The sequence below is a fragment of the Triticum dicoccoides genome, chromosome 4B, assembly GCF_002162155.2.
Source record: "Triticum dicoccoides isolate Atlit2015 ecotype Zavitan chromosome 4B, WEW_v2.0, whole genome shotgun sequence".
Lineage (NCBI taxonomy): Eukaryota > Viridiplantae > Streptophyta > Magnoliopsida > Poales > Poaceae > Triticum > Triticum dicoccoides.
The window spans coordinates 630,534,788-630,547,207 of record NC_041387.1 but is presented as its reverse complement, the minus strand read 5'-3'; the positions used below and the strand labels follow the sequence as shown (position 1 = coordinate 630,547,207).

Below are 12,420 nucleotides of genomic sequence, written 5' to 3'. Positions count from 1 at the left end.
CCCCGACCCCGCCCGACCGTGCCTCGGTGCTGCCGTCTCCCCTGACCCCATCTCTCTCCCCGCCCTCTGTAAGCACTCTCCCCTTCCGATCCCTCTTGTTTGCTTAGTATGAACCCTAGCTATTTAGTGCTAGTTAGTATGAACCCTAGGCTATTTTTAGTGTTAGTTAGTTAGTTAGTATGAACCCTTAGCAGTAGTTCCTAGGTACTAATTAGTTAGTAAGAACTAGGTACTAGTTAGCTAGGTACTAGTTTATTTTTATTTATAGTAAGTTTATTTTCAGTAAGAACTAATTGAATTAATAGGACATGTTAGTAAGAACTTGTTGCTATTTTTTAGTTAAAGCAATTTTTCCCGCATCGACCTGGATGATGCCTATCCCGCATCCTCGTCGTCGAGTCGGTGGAGGACGACACCTGCTTGAACAGATGGGCCATGTCCGGGACTGGGCTCTGTCGGGGTGGTACTGGGAGGCGCTACCTACCGGGGGGCGCAGGTTGGTGAGGAGCCAGCCTGTCGTTGACCCGAACCTTCTTTGGTGGCGGTCGCGTGGGCCAGTGACGGTCCAGAGGCTCGAGGACCCCGCGGAGGTGGTACGTCACTGTGTCAGTGAGGAGGACGCGCACATCCGTCGCTACTTGTTTGCGTTGGAGCAGAGGTTCTCCAATACCTGGCAGGTTCTCTAGGGATCTCACTGGAGCTATGATCCCGTGATGGTTCCTTCTCTGTGGGTGTCCACCCCCCGCGCCGATACCCGTCGTGTGCTAGGTTTTTAGTTGTATTAGTGATGTTATATGTATGACACTATTCGGGATGTATTAGTGATAATATCCGACGATGTACGAACACGCATGAGATGATTTACTTTTACTTATTCAATGCATGCTAATTTGAGTCCTATAAGATATTTTGAAACGTATATCTTGTGTTGCTCAAATAGGATATGTGCTTGCCCAAGTGGCCGGTCATGTTTTCAGGTTACACCTCCGAGTGACCTATGTTTTGCCGGAGTGTTGATTCATTTCCGTTTCTGCAAATTTCAGGCGCTCGATATGTCCTATTTTAGCAAAGGTCATGCCGGATTTTTCCGTGAATTTTGGCATGACTTGTGCCAGAATATGTAGGAAATATCGAGTGCCCCGGATTTGTGTGTTGAGTATCCTGGTGGTTGTCTTCGATCGATTTTCAATTAATGTTTTAACGATGAACATAGGAAATGTCTGACGACGAAAAGGATTTCAGTATTTGCAAATACTGCAAAGACGAGCGCGGCCTGTGTGACAGAATCTTCCTAGATGATGATAGGTGCTTCAGCATCAAGCTGGACGAGAACTTCGAAGTGGATACAATAAGTCATAATGACAAGTCTTTTTTCGTAATTAAGCATGCCATATGCTTCATTTGCTTCAACTTATAATTTGTTTTTACTATTCTACTAGCGTATCCCCTGCCATGCAAGAGTTTTTGTATTGGATAAGATAGGTTGCAGTCGTACTATGGAGGTAAAGAAATTTTACTTGAAGACCGAGCATGGTTATATTTTCCACACAAAATTATACAATTCAGATGACTACACCTATTTTGGATGCAAAACATGGCGAGCACTATGCAAGACTTATGCATTTGAGCCTGATATGGTTATCACCTTTGATAGTCGTCCGAAAGATGATATTGAAGGTAATACCGACATCTGGATCGATGTGCAGACGCCTCCAGTTATACCAAAATGTGAGTTTCTCAACTATATTTATGTCTTTGATATTGTTTATTCAAAAATAGTTGACAATTAATTTCTATTGATAGCTTATTTTGGTGCAAGCAAACATGTTCAGCGCTTGATAGACAGGACCGTATACTGTGCCGGGGCTGAACTCAACTGCGAGGAGCTCAGTCATTATGTTTCATGGCTTGCGGATCTTGATACTGTCAAGACAAATTTTCTTCCTGCATTCAGAAATGTTAGTACTAAAAACGTGCGATCAATAATGTTTGTACTGAACTACGGTCACATGTATTTAGGAAGGATGGTAAGATTTTTAATATTTATCCTCAGTGCATCTTTTCCATACATTATTTTTGAAGCTAAACTTCATTGCTAAGTATGTTACCATATCATGTTCTTCAACAGGGAGTCCCGATGAATGTTGTGCCTTATGAGATCGAGACTAAAGGTACCATGAGTATTATTAGCTTACGGCCAAGATATCCTACATATTACTGTAGTGCATTCAAGATTAGCGACGGATGCTTACTAGTGCAAGACTGGACCAAATATGTGATGGGGGAGCGCAGAGAAGTACTAGGGGGCAGCAAATAGAAGCGCAACCGACGATTAGGAGACAGGTTCATCTGCATGCTCCAACTTGATTAAGGAGGAGATCTACACATGTTTTATGTTATTTTACCTAAGAGAGAGAGCAACAGGAGTGATTAGCTAGCTAGAAATGAGTTTGAGGATGATGATGTGCTACACTATTACTATTATGATAAAATAGCTAGTGTTGATGGTAATGACTATGATGATTATTATTAGCTAGTGTTAGTGGTGATTAAATAAATAATGTTGGTGGTAATTACTATGATGATGATTAAATAGCTTGTGCTAGCGGATTAGATTCAAGTGGAGGCAACATGTGGTGCACATCGAAAGTACTACAAGTCCAAACTCTATCAAGTTTAGTTTGGACTAGTAGTATACTTTTGACATGCACCACATATTGCCTCCACTTGAACCTAATCCACCTTCATTTGACACACTGGACATAATGATCCTCATAACTGGTATTTTACCAATATTTGTACGATGGAGAGAAAACCGCATAAATACACTAAAAAAAATGAATACTAGTATGATGGAGAGAAAACGCGCCGCCACTAGTTTCATTAGCAGTAGCGTGGGGGTGAACAAACGCTACAGCTATTTGTCCTAGCAGTAGCGTGCGCCGGCACGCGTTACTGCTAAGCAATAGCTATAGCGCCTTATTAGTAGCGCGCCTACCCGCGCTACTAGTGAGCACAAAACCAGCGCTACTGCTAGGATTTTCCCTAGTAGTGTATACCCCTCCACCCTCCTCTTACCAAGTAAGAGAGGCATCAGAATGTACCTATACTTAGAGAACCACCTACTCATGTGTTGAGATCAAGAGATTCATTCCTACCATTTGAACCTTAATTTCTAGCCTTACCCAAGTTGCTTTCCACTCAAATCATTCTTCCATCATAGCCAAATCTATGAGAGAGTGTTGAGTGTTGAGCAAACTATCATTTGAAGCACAAGAGCAAGAAGTTTATCATCAACACACCGTCTATTACCTTTTGGAAGAGTGGTGTCTCCTAGATTTGTTAGGTGTCGCTTGGGAGCCTCCGACATGATGTGGAGTTAAACCAAGAAGTTTTTAAGGGCAAAGAGATCGCCTACTTCGTGAAGATCTACCTGAGTAGGGCTAGAATTCAAGCCGAGTCGAGCCAGCTTGGCTCGACTCGCTAGAGCTCATTTTGTTAACGAGCTAGCTCGACTCGACTCGTTACTATAACGAGCTCAAATCCAAGATTGGCTCGGCTCATGTAGCTCGTGAGCTAGCTCATTTAGCTTGTTAAGCTCGTTATAGATATGAACACCAAACCTTATGAATATGATAAAAAATATTAATAGGGAATGTAACATGTACATATTAAGCATTTACGATGTTCATAAAACAATTTTAAGTAGCTTAACTTACAATTGTCAGTACCACCAACATGTTAGCAAGTCAGTAACATGTACATGACCACAATTCCATATACAATGATACATGACCATAATAATGAGAAAGTTAATAACATGTACATGACCCGGGAGATGGGTTTACATGGCACTGACGCCCTCACGAACAGAGGAGGCAGGGGCGTCGATAGTCTAGTCTCTCGCTAGTTCGCTACGGATGGAAGGAGAGGAAACACGGTGTGCATCTCCTTGGCGTCTGAGCCTAGTGTTTTATAGATGGGCCTTATGTTGTGCCTATGCGACTGGCCTGGGATGTAAGGTGGTACTGGGTGGCTGACTTTTATACTAAGCCTAACGAGTTACACGAGTACTCATGAACTCGGCTCGTTTAACTTGGTATCTTAAAAATAAAGCTCGGCTCGACTCGTTATTCTTCCGGTTTGAGTCGATTCGAGTTGAGTCACGAGCTACTCGTTTAGCTCGTGAGTTTCGAGCTTTTTTTCCAGCCCTATACCCAAGTGGGGCAAGTCCTTTGTGGGTGATGGCCATGGTGGGATAGGCAAGGTTGCTTCTTCATGGACCCTTTGTGAGTGGAGCCCTCCGCAGACTCATGCATCCGTTACCCTTCGTGGGTTAAAGTCTCCATCAATGTGGACGTACGATAGCACCACCTATCAGAACCACGCCAAAAATTCTCCGCGTCTCCTTTGCGTTTGCACACTCCAATCCCACTCCTTACTTTCTTGCAAATTGCATGCTTTACTCTTTCTGCTGCCTATACTCTTGTCATGCTTGCTTGAGATGTATTGGGTGCCCTTTAATATGTGCTAAACTCCACCTTAACTTGAAGAAATTAAAAACTGCCACTTTTACTCGTCAAGGGTATAATCACCCCCCCCTCTAGACCCCTCTTCTCGATCCTTTCAACTTGGTTGTTGATGCTCTTGCTATTATCATAGGAAAAGCCAAGCAGAATGGGGTGGTTATGGGAGCGTTGATCATGGGGTAAATATGTTACAACTGCTTAAGACGACGTTGAAAGTGCAAAAAAATGAAATTTATTTTAAGTGATTTTGAGCAAATGTTTGGGCCTGTGATAATTTTCATAAAAGTGCTTTTCTTATTTGGAGATGTTGTTAACAAAAAAAGATTGATATCAGGAAATACTCTCTCCGTCCCATAATGTAAGACGCTTTTTGACAAAAAAATGTCTTACATTATGGGACAGAAGGAGTATTTAGTTGTAAATTTAGAGAACTTCCTTTGAAATACCTTGGTATGCTTGCGTCTAATGTGAGAGTTAAGAATAAATAGTGGAATGGTGTGGAAAATAAAATAGAGAAAAGAGGTGGTTGTTGGCAGGGGAAAATGTTGAACATTGTTGGTAGGATTACTTTGTGCAGTTTTGTTTAGTGAATATTCCTTTATATGCGATGTGTTTCTATCCCATACGTGTTGGGGACAAGAAGAGAGCTGAGTTTTACATGGTCAGGTTTGTGTGGCAAGAAGGAGAAGATAAGAAAATATATATTATTTGGTTAATTGGAAAACCTGTTTCGGACCTGAGGATTAGGGTGGCTTGGGATCTTTAATACTAAACTTGTGAACAAAGCTTGGATGGCTATGGAAGTGGAAATTGGAAACTGAAAATGGATTGTGCAATTTTGCAGATAAAGGAGGAAAATTAAAAGGTGTTGATGCTAGCGGTAACTCTCATAGTGCAGGTAGAGGGTCGAGGTTCACAAGGGTGGCGTCGAGGAGTGCTTCATATCAGTGGCTTAAGAATCTCAACTGCGGCCTTCCCTAGTGTGGCGACAACTCTTTGCAGAAATTATCCCTCAATGCATTAGTTCTCTTTTTGACGGATTGTCCTCATATTTGCTCTAGTTTAGCTTGGTCTACTTGTCTTAGATTTTTAGTTCTTGGATCTTTACCTATTTTGTTATATTGCTGGAGTCCATTTTAAGCTTTGATGTTTAGATCATGTGCTTCCAGGTTTTTGGTGATGATCTGAGCTGATGCAAATGTTTGTAGTTAGGGTAGGGAAAATGCTTGTGAATCGGATGTTTTCTTTAACAAAAATCGGAGGGGGTGGGTGGGTGGGCCCTATCTTTTATTAAAAAAATTAAAGTAAATAACATTATCCTTTTGTACATATAGTTGAAATAGTTTTCATGGTACAAATAAGAAAATAAGAATTTGGCGAATCCTTGTTCTGGAGTTAGCGCACCATTGGGATAAGGAAATATTAGTAGGCACAGAGGCAGCCCGTTGGAAGGAAGGAAATAGCAAGAGCCAGGGATAAATATGTTACAGTCGTATGAATGGTTTCTTTCTCAATAGCAGAGCTAAATAATTAGGCATCCCAATAAGAAAAACAATTAGGACTAATCTTGAGGGGGAAAATGAAAGACACAGCGAATAGATAAATTTTCCTATGAAACAAGATTTTTCTTGTGCATTCGAATAGTTGTCTGGTCCCTTATTTAGCGCCTCTAACTCATTCAAATTAAGGATAGTATAACCGCACCTAAAGCGAGCCCTCTCACGCATCTACGCTCCTTGCCGTCAGATTTTGTGGCTCGATCCTTCCTGGCCGTCCGATACACCTCCTTCCGCGCATGGGCTTCTCATGGGCCGACTGTCCTATGGGCAGCTGCTCCCGAAGCCAAATCCAGGCCCTCTCGTTCGCCTATACCAAGGAACGTCCGATCTCAGATGGACGGTCATCGAACATTTCCTCCGATTCCACCCAGACGTCTCGTCTCTCGTTCAACTCCCATCCCGGATCTCGCATCTCTCTCACCCACGACACGTGATCCCACCTCCTCGTGGCGCAGTCCATGCCCGCCCCATCGGAAAATCGCCTCCGTCTCCGCCTAGCCGTCGATGTCCTACTTATCTTTTCTTTCGTCGGAAAGGCCATAAGGGAGGATCTGTTTTTCTGGGCGGCCATGAGCTCCATCCCCAGATCGGTGGCGCACCACACCCCTGAAGAATGGGTATGTATCCAATTTTTATCTGGAGTTATTGGGCTTGCTGCTGCTAGCTCTTCCACGCTCTTGGCACATAGCCATGCGGTGGTGAGCGACAGTAGCAACGTTGAGTTTTGGGGGCCGTCGGCGTCGTGGAACTCGGTGTGGCTGAAGGTACTCTATCAGGTAATCGGGTGGATCACCTTCTTTCCTGGTCCTTCATCTTCTACCTGTAGGTTGTCCTCTACTACAAGAGCAAGAGGTGCTCCTTCTATCCCTTTCCTTTGTCCTTGGCTATAGTCTATTTGGGCTAGATTTGTTTGACCAGCTGTTCGTCTGTTCCTCAGCCTGCGGTTCTGAGGATTCACTTAATCTGCTCACAAAACAGACTTTGCTTCCTTTGTCATATATGTGTCTTGATTTTGGAAGAAAGAAAAACGACCTTGAGAAATTTGTCTGGTACCATGTCAAATGTCTAGAAAATGCAGTTTTCTTTGAGCTGACGATGAACCGTGTCTTCAGGCAGATGCAAATTCTAGGAAATTGCCTCGATTGCTTTGCTCCTATGGCAAGATAGTGGCCCTGTTTATTGGAGGGTGTCATGTATGCAAAGTACAGGCAAAGAAACAAAACAAAAAGCAGTTACCAGTTAGCACCGAGTAGAACGAACCTTTTCCTTGTGGTGCTTATAAACTACTCCATCCGATCCAAACAGAAGTGTCGTGGTTTTTTTGGGTTGGAGGGAGTATTTAATGTACGCTTTGTTGTCCATCTATTATTATTGTTGTATAACGATTCTTGCTGGTATGGCTAAATAAAAATCACGACCAAGAAGAAGAGACAAGGTATAAGAATAAGCCATTACGATATCCGGATCAGATCGAAATCAGGGAAATCGTTATGAAACCAGAGATACAGTAAAAAAAGGTTTTTAAGTAGTAAATTAAGGGTTTTGGTGCTTTGCACAACTGCATGAAAAATGAGAGTATAAATTTTGGACCTGTCAAGATTTGTAATTGTGGCAGTATGGTCTGATTGTGTTTATTTTAGTAACCAGCTCATCCTCCATGACATTGCTCTTCATAGGTATTGCTTTTCCTTGCCCATTCCTATAAGGCTATAACTAATTAAGCTTCATCTTAAAAAATAGGTTTATCATTCCACCCTTAAGAAAGAGGTTATGCACAGAGAAGTGACCTTCAAGTGTGAAGCCAGATGCAAAAACAACACATGTTGATGCAATTGTTCCACACCCTCTTAATTCTTTTCCTATCTGACCAAATGGTATCTACTCTTTGTCCAGATGTTGCAAAAAGGAATGAATTATTGAATGTTTGCTGCTCCAGAGTTTGCTAGATTGTGGTTTTTTTTAGCAAAACTGATAATTTGTGTAAATTTGGAATTTTATATGATGGTAAGAACTTTCTTTGTGCATGATTGTTGATAAATTATTTTATTTGAGATTTGATAAGCTGGATTTAGGTAGCGCTTGTAGGCTAGCGTACCATTCCATCGCATCAAGATAATATATATATTGTGGATAATGTTCAATATTAGTGCAACATGCAAGAACGTTTTCCAATTGTTGATAATTAGCTTCAGCCTTCGCACCATCTATAGTATTTCTGCTTCAAAGGATCGATCTGAGAGGTCATAAGAGTAGTGTTGGTAAGGGCATTTAATTTGTTCCAACTATATCTGTCTTTCTGTTCTTGTACTTTTCGCATGTTTTTGTACCAGTATTACAAAGCTTTCATCCAAGTCGAGGCAAATAGAGATGGTGCTGGAGCTGTCTTGCCGCATTGCGCGCCGATGAACATCAATCCACGCAAAGTCAGTGCAAAAGCCAATAAAATTGATAAGTTATGGCACTGAATTTGTTAGGATATTATAAGAATACAGTTGAAAAAAGGATTATGTGTTGTCTATAATTTATGACCAATATGAGCCCCCCTTTGGTTAAAGATAACTTTACATAATAACATTGTTTCATAATGTGATATTTAATCCTAAGAGAACAAATTAATTCGATTTAGGTGATGATGTGTTTCATCGTCCCTTTAGCCTAATAACATATTATCTCACTGAAGGTTTCTTTTATGCTTTCAATAGAGTAACTGTCTAGATTTTAGTAATGAATGTTTTCAAATGTTAAAATGCCAGTCTTCGGGGAAGGCATACAAATAGAACAATGTTTGTTTTTGTGAACTGAATCATGTCAAAGATTATGTAGTTACTTTGATGAAAATAAAACCATTGTATGCACTCAGTACTCGGCATAACAGAAATTATGTTTAACCTCATCTATAGTACCTAAATAGTTCATCCCCACTATGTAATTTCTCTTGACATGCAGCCTATCCACATCAGCAATCTAGCCACGTCAGCGTTCCTCTACCGGCTTACAGGAGGGACCCACCGTCTATTAATCAGCGTACACAATGACCACATCAGCGTTCGGTTGCCAGGTACACACCACATACTGATGCGTACAAAATGCAGCGTCCCGACCCAATCATCTTCCCCTCCCCACTCATCTCAATTAATTTCCCACCCATCTCCCCAATTAACTCCACCATCCGTGGCTCTCCCCATTCATCTTCTCCGCTGAAAAAATGCACAAGTAACAGATGGATTGGTTCTTCCATTTAAGCTTACATGTTCGTTCATAGTCACAGGGATTTCCCCTAGGGTGGTTGGTCTTTCCGAGGTGCGGGTGCATCCCGGCAGTGGCCGCGCCCGCCTCTGCGGTGCTGTCGGCTGCCTCTCCTCCTCCTTCGCCCCCGGCGCTGTCCTTGGTGGCCTCCGCAAATCCCTGCTTCATCCGCAACTCCCTGCAGATGGAAGACGTGCAGAAGAGGCTGCAGCAAGCAGTGGTGGCCTATACTGGTGGGTGGAATCATACCGGCCGGGTCGCTGGGATCTCGCCTGGAAGGATGCTCAGCCTGACGAATCAGCCATGGATTGGGCGCCGTGCTGGCCGGTGAACACTTTCTTATCGGCCTGGAAGGGCTGGGCTGATGGCGATGCCAGTAGGGTCTCCGTTTCCTGCCACGGCATGCAGGTGCGTTGGATAGACCTCGAGTGTGTATAAACATGAGTTAGCTTTGATTGGTAACTCTTATTTGTGGTCAGCTTACTCCTCCAAAATCACCTGCACCAAAGAAGGCTGCACCAAAGGTCTCCTCAAATCCAAGCGATCTTTTCGAGTAAGGTTGGATTGAAAACTCTGATTTTTTTGTTGTTGTTTGTACGGAGCAATTTTTTGGAAGAGAGCTCTGTTCCATCTACATCCACCTCCTGCTGTAAGCAAGTTCGGTCAGTGTCTCACACCCTCAATCCTCTCTAACTCAAGCACTACCGGCAAGCATGTGCGAGATATTATTGATCGTGCACATATCTCCGATCCGGTTGATTTTTATTAGAAGCGCTGAAACTTCCTAAAACAATTTAGAGCATGGAGTATTGTTTGTCCAGCTTCTGTAATAGTACTTCGCTCTGGATTTTTGTGCATGGCTCAGTGTGGCTCTGTGTTTGCTTACTAATAAACTAATAAACTCAGACTTGGATAGTTGTCATTTTGAGAAGCTCGCTTACATGTATCTTGCCAAAGTAACACCCATGAATAGTTAATCGGGATGTACGAACTTGTGGAATTGTACTCTAGAATGAAGAGTTTTGTTTACAGGATGGTTGTCGTTTACAGTTTCTATCTCTCAGTAAGGTCCTGCATGGTTATTCCAGTTTTACAGCTAGCCAACTAGCTACTAGGAGCTATATGGCGTACTCTCGACTATATCCAAAAACATATATGATTTACTTTATTATGTAGTACAAACCAGCTCAGGCAGTGTTCAAAACTCTGCCTACTGATCAACAATAAAAATATTTGTCCAATGTAATGTTTTTTTTCCAATATCTTATTCTTGCCATTTCTATTTTTGGAATCTTGAACTGATAGCAAAATATTTCAGATAAGGTCCGTTTCATTTCTGATACTTATTCCAGTCACATTTCTCTGCTATACGCATTGATAAAAGCTTTGGATTTTTGGACCACAACTATTTTATCTCTGGCAATGCCATCAGGGCGTCAACTCTCCATATTTTGCTATATATATAATTTTCCTAAAGTTTCTACTCTACTACAGTTTTCTAATAAGGAACTAATTGGTGTTTTCTGTATAAGTAGCGCTTTTTATACATCTATGACATCTACCCTTTCTGTTGGTACAGATTATCATCCTTCACCTATGATGTTACACATTATACTCTTTGAGCATTACACGTTGCTTCATTTGGTTGCATTGGTCCAGTTTTCATGTCCCGACATTAGAGCCAGGTAACAAAGGACTTCCAGCTTCAATTGAAACCCAACTCCGACAACATGGTAGATACAAACTACCCGTTCGGAGTTTAACTATTTGTCATGCCTCCTTTCTATGATCTCCTCTTGAAATATAAACTGATGAGCTAACATCATGTTCATCTATGAAGAATGTACGAGTGTAATGTCTTCCATTACCCAGATGTAAAAGTGATGATGAATGAACAAAGTTGCTTCACTTGAAATATCAAATATAAACACAGTTGTGGTTACGTATTTTTTTACCGTTGGTCAACCCTTTTTGTTTGGCACCAATCATTGTGTCATTTTCATTTATACATAGACATCTCTGTGGATGTTAGTTGAGTTCATCTATTAAATAGATACTTAGGATTTATGTTCACATGAAAACTGACTTGAAATAACAGATTTTTCCATGGTAAAACAAATGTTTACAGCAAGTTATACATGGATATGCCCGCAGCAACGCGTGTGGAAATCATCTAGTATCCTTAAAACACGAGACTTTCCATTTAAAGTTTATTTATGTGCCCTACAACAGCTTTCATTAGCATATGATCCTCCATCCTATCTTTTTGTCCTCCTGTTTCGTAGAGTTCTGTGGGTGACGTTTGTCTATTGGAGAATGTGGGAGAAAGGCTGTTCTTCTTAAGTTGCTTACACATTTGTAGGCCAGCCCCATATTTTTGTATAAGCTAATCCATGCTTTCTCATATCAACTTTTTTTGTTTGCTCAACGAATCTTATTCATTAAACAACTCCTTATGAACTAAGTCAAACATATAATTTTGCAGGAAGCTTCATGGTATGGGACGGACAACTTCACTGTACCCTTTATTCCAAGTTATCTTGCCGATTGATGCTAAGCAACTATGAAAAACTTTTGGCTGACCTAATTGTTTATTTCTTATTGTGTTTGATGTATCCACATTTCAGAATCCTACATCATGCATATAGATGGATGCAAATCGTTTAAATTGCAGAATTGAAAATGTATTATACAAATAAATGTGCACAGGTTGCTTTGTATCACTAACAAGTACTCCTCCGTCCAAAGTGTCTTAAGTTTAGTACAATTTTACTAAAGTTAGTACAATGTTGAGACGGATGGAGGGAGTATGAGTCAAAATAGACGGGCGCAGCAGCGCGCGCCATCAATGATCTAGTGAGATATAAAATGGTCTCAGTCACATGGCCTATTGATGACGTTGGTGGTGGTTGTTGTCCCCGTCGGTCCCCTGGCAGGCCGAACCAAGACTTCTTTCTTTCCTGGCGCAGAAAACAGATAAATGGCTCGGTTGGGTTGTTCCTTTTCGTTTCTAGTTATGGGTTGATTGTCTTGGGTTGTGGGCCTTTTTTGGGTTGTTTATTTTGGGTTGTGGGACTCTCTGAAAA

General features: G+C 41.6%; 1 long non-coding RNA gene across 1 annotated transcript; it reads left to right on the top strand.

Annotated features, from left to right (window-relative positions):
* The first annotated feature begins 6,459 nt into the window (after nucleotides 1-6,459).
* On the top strand, nucleotides 6,460-12,081 carry LOC119291890. Its single transcript, XR_005142715.1, has 2 exons — nucleotides 6,460-9,742; nucleotides 9,814-12,081. It is a non-coding gene; the product is annotated as an uncharacterized LOC119291890 (long non-coding RNA).
* The last annotated feature ends 339 nt before the right edge of the window (nucleotides 12,082-12,420 follow it).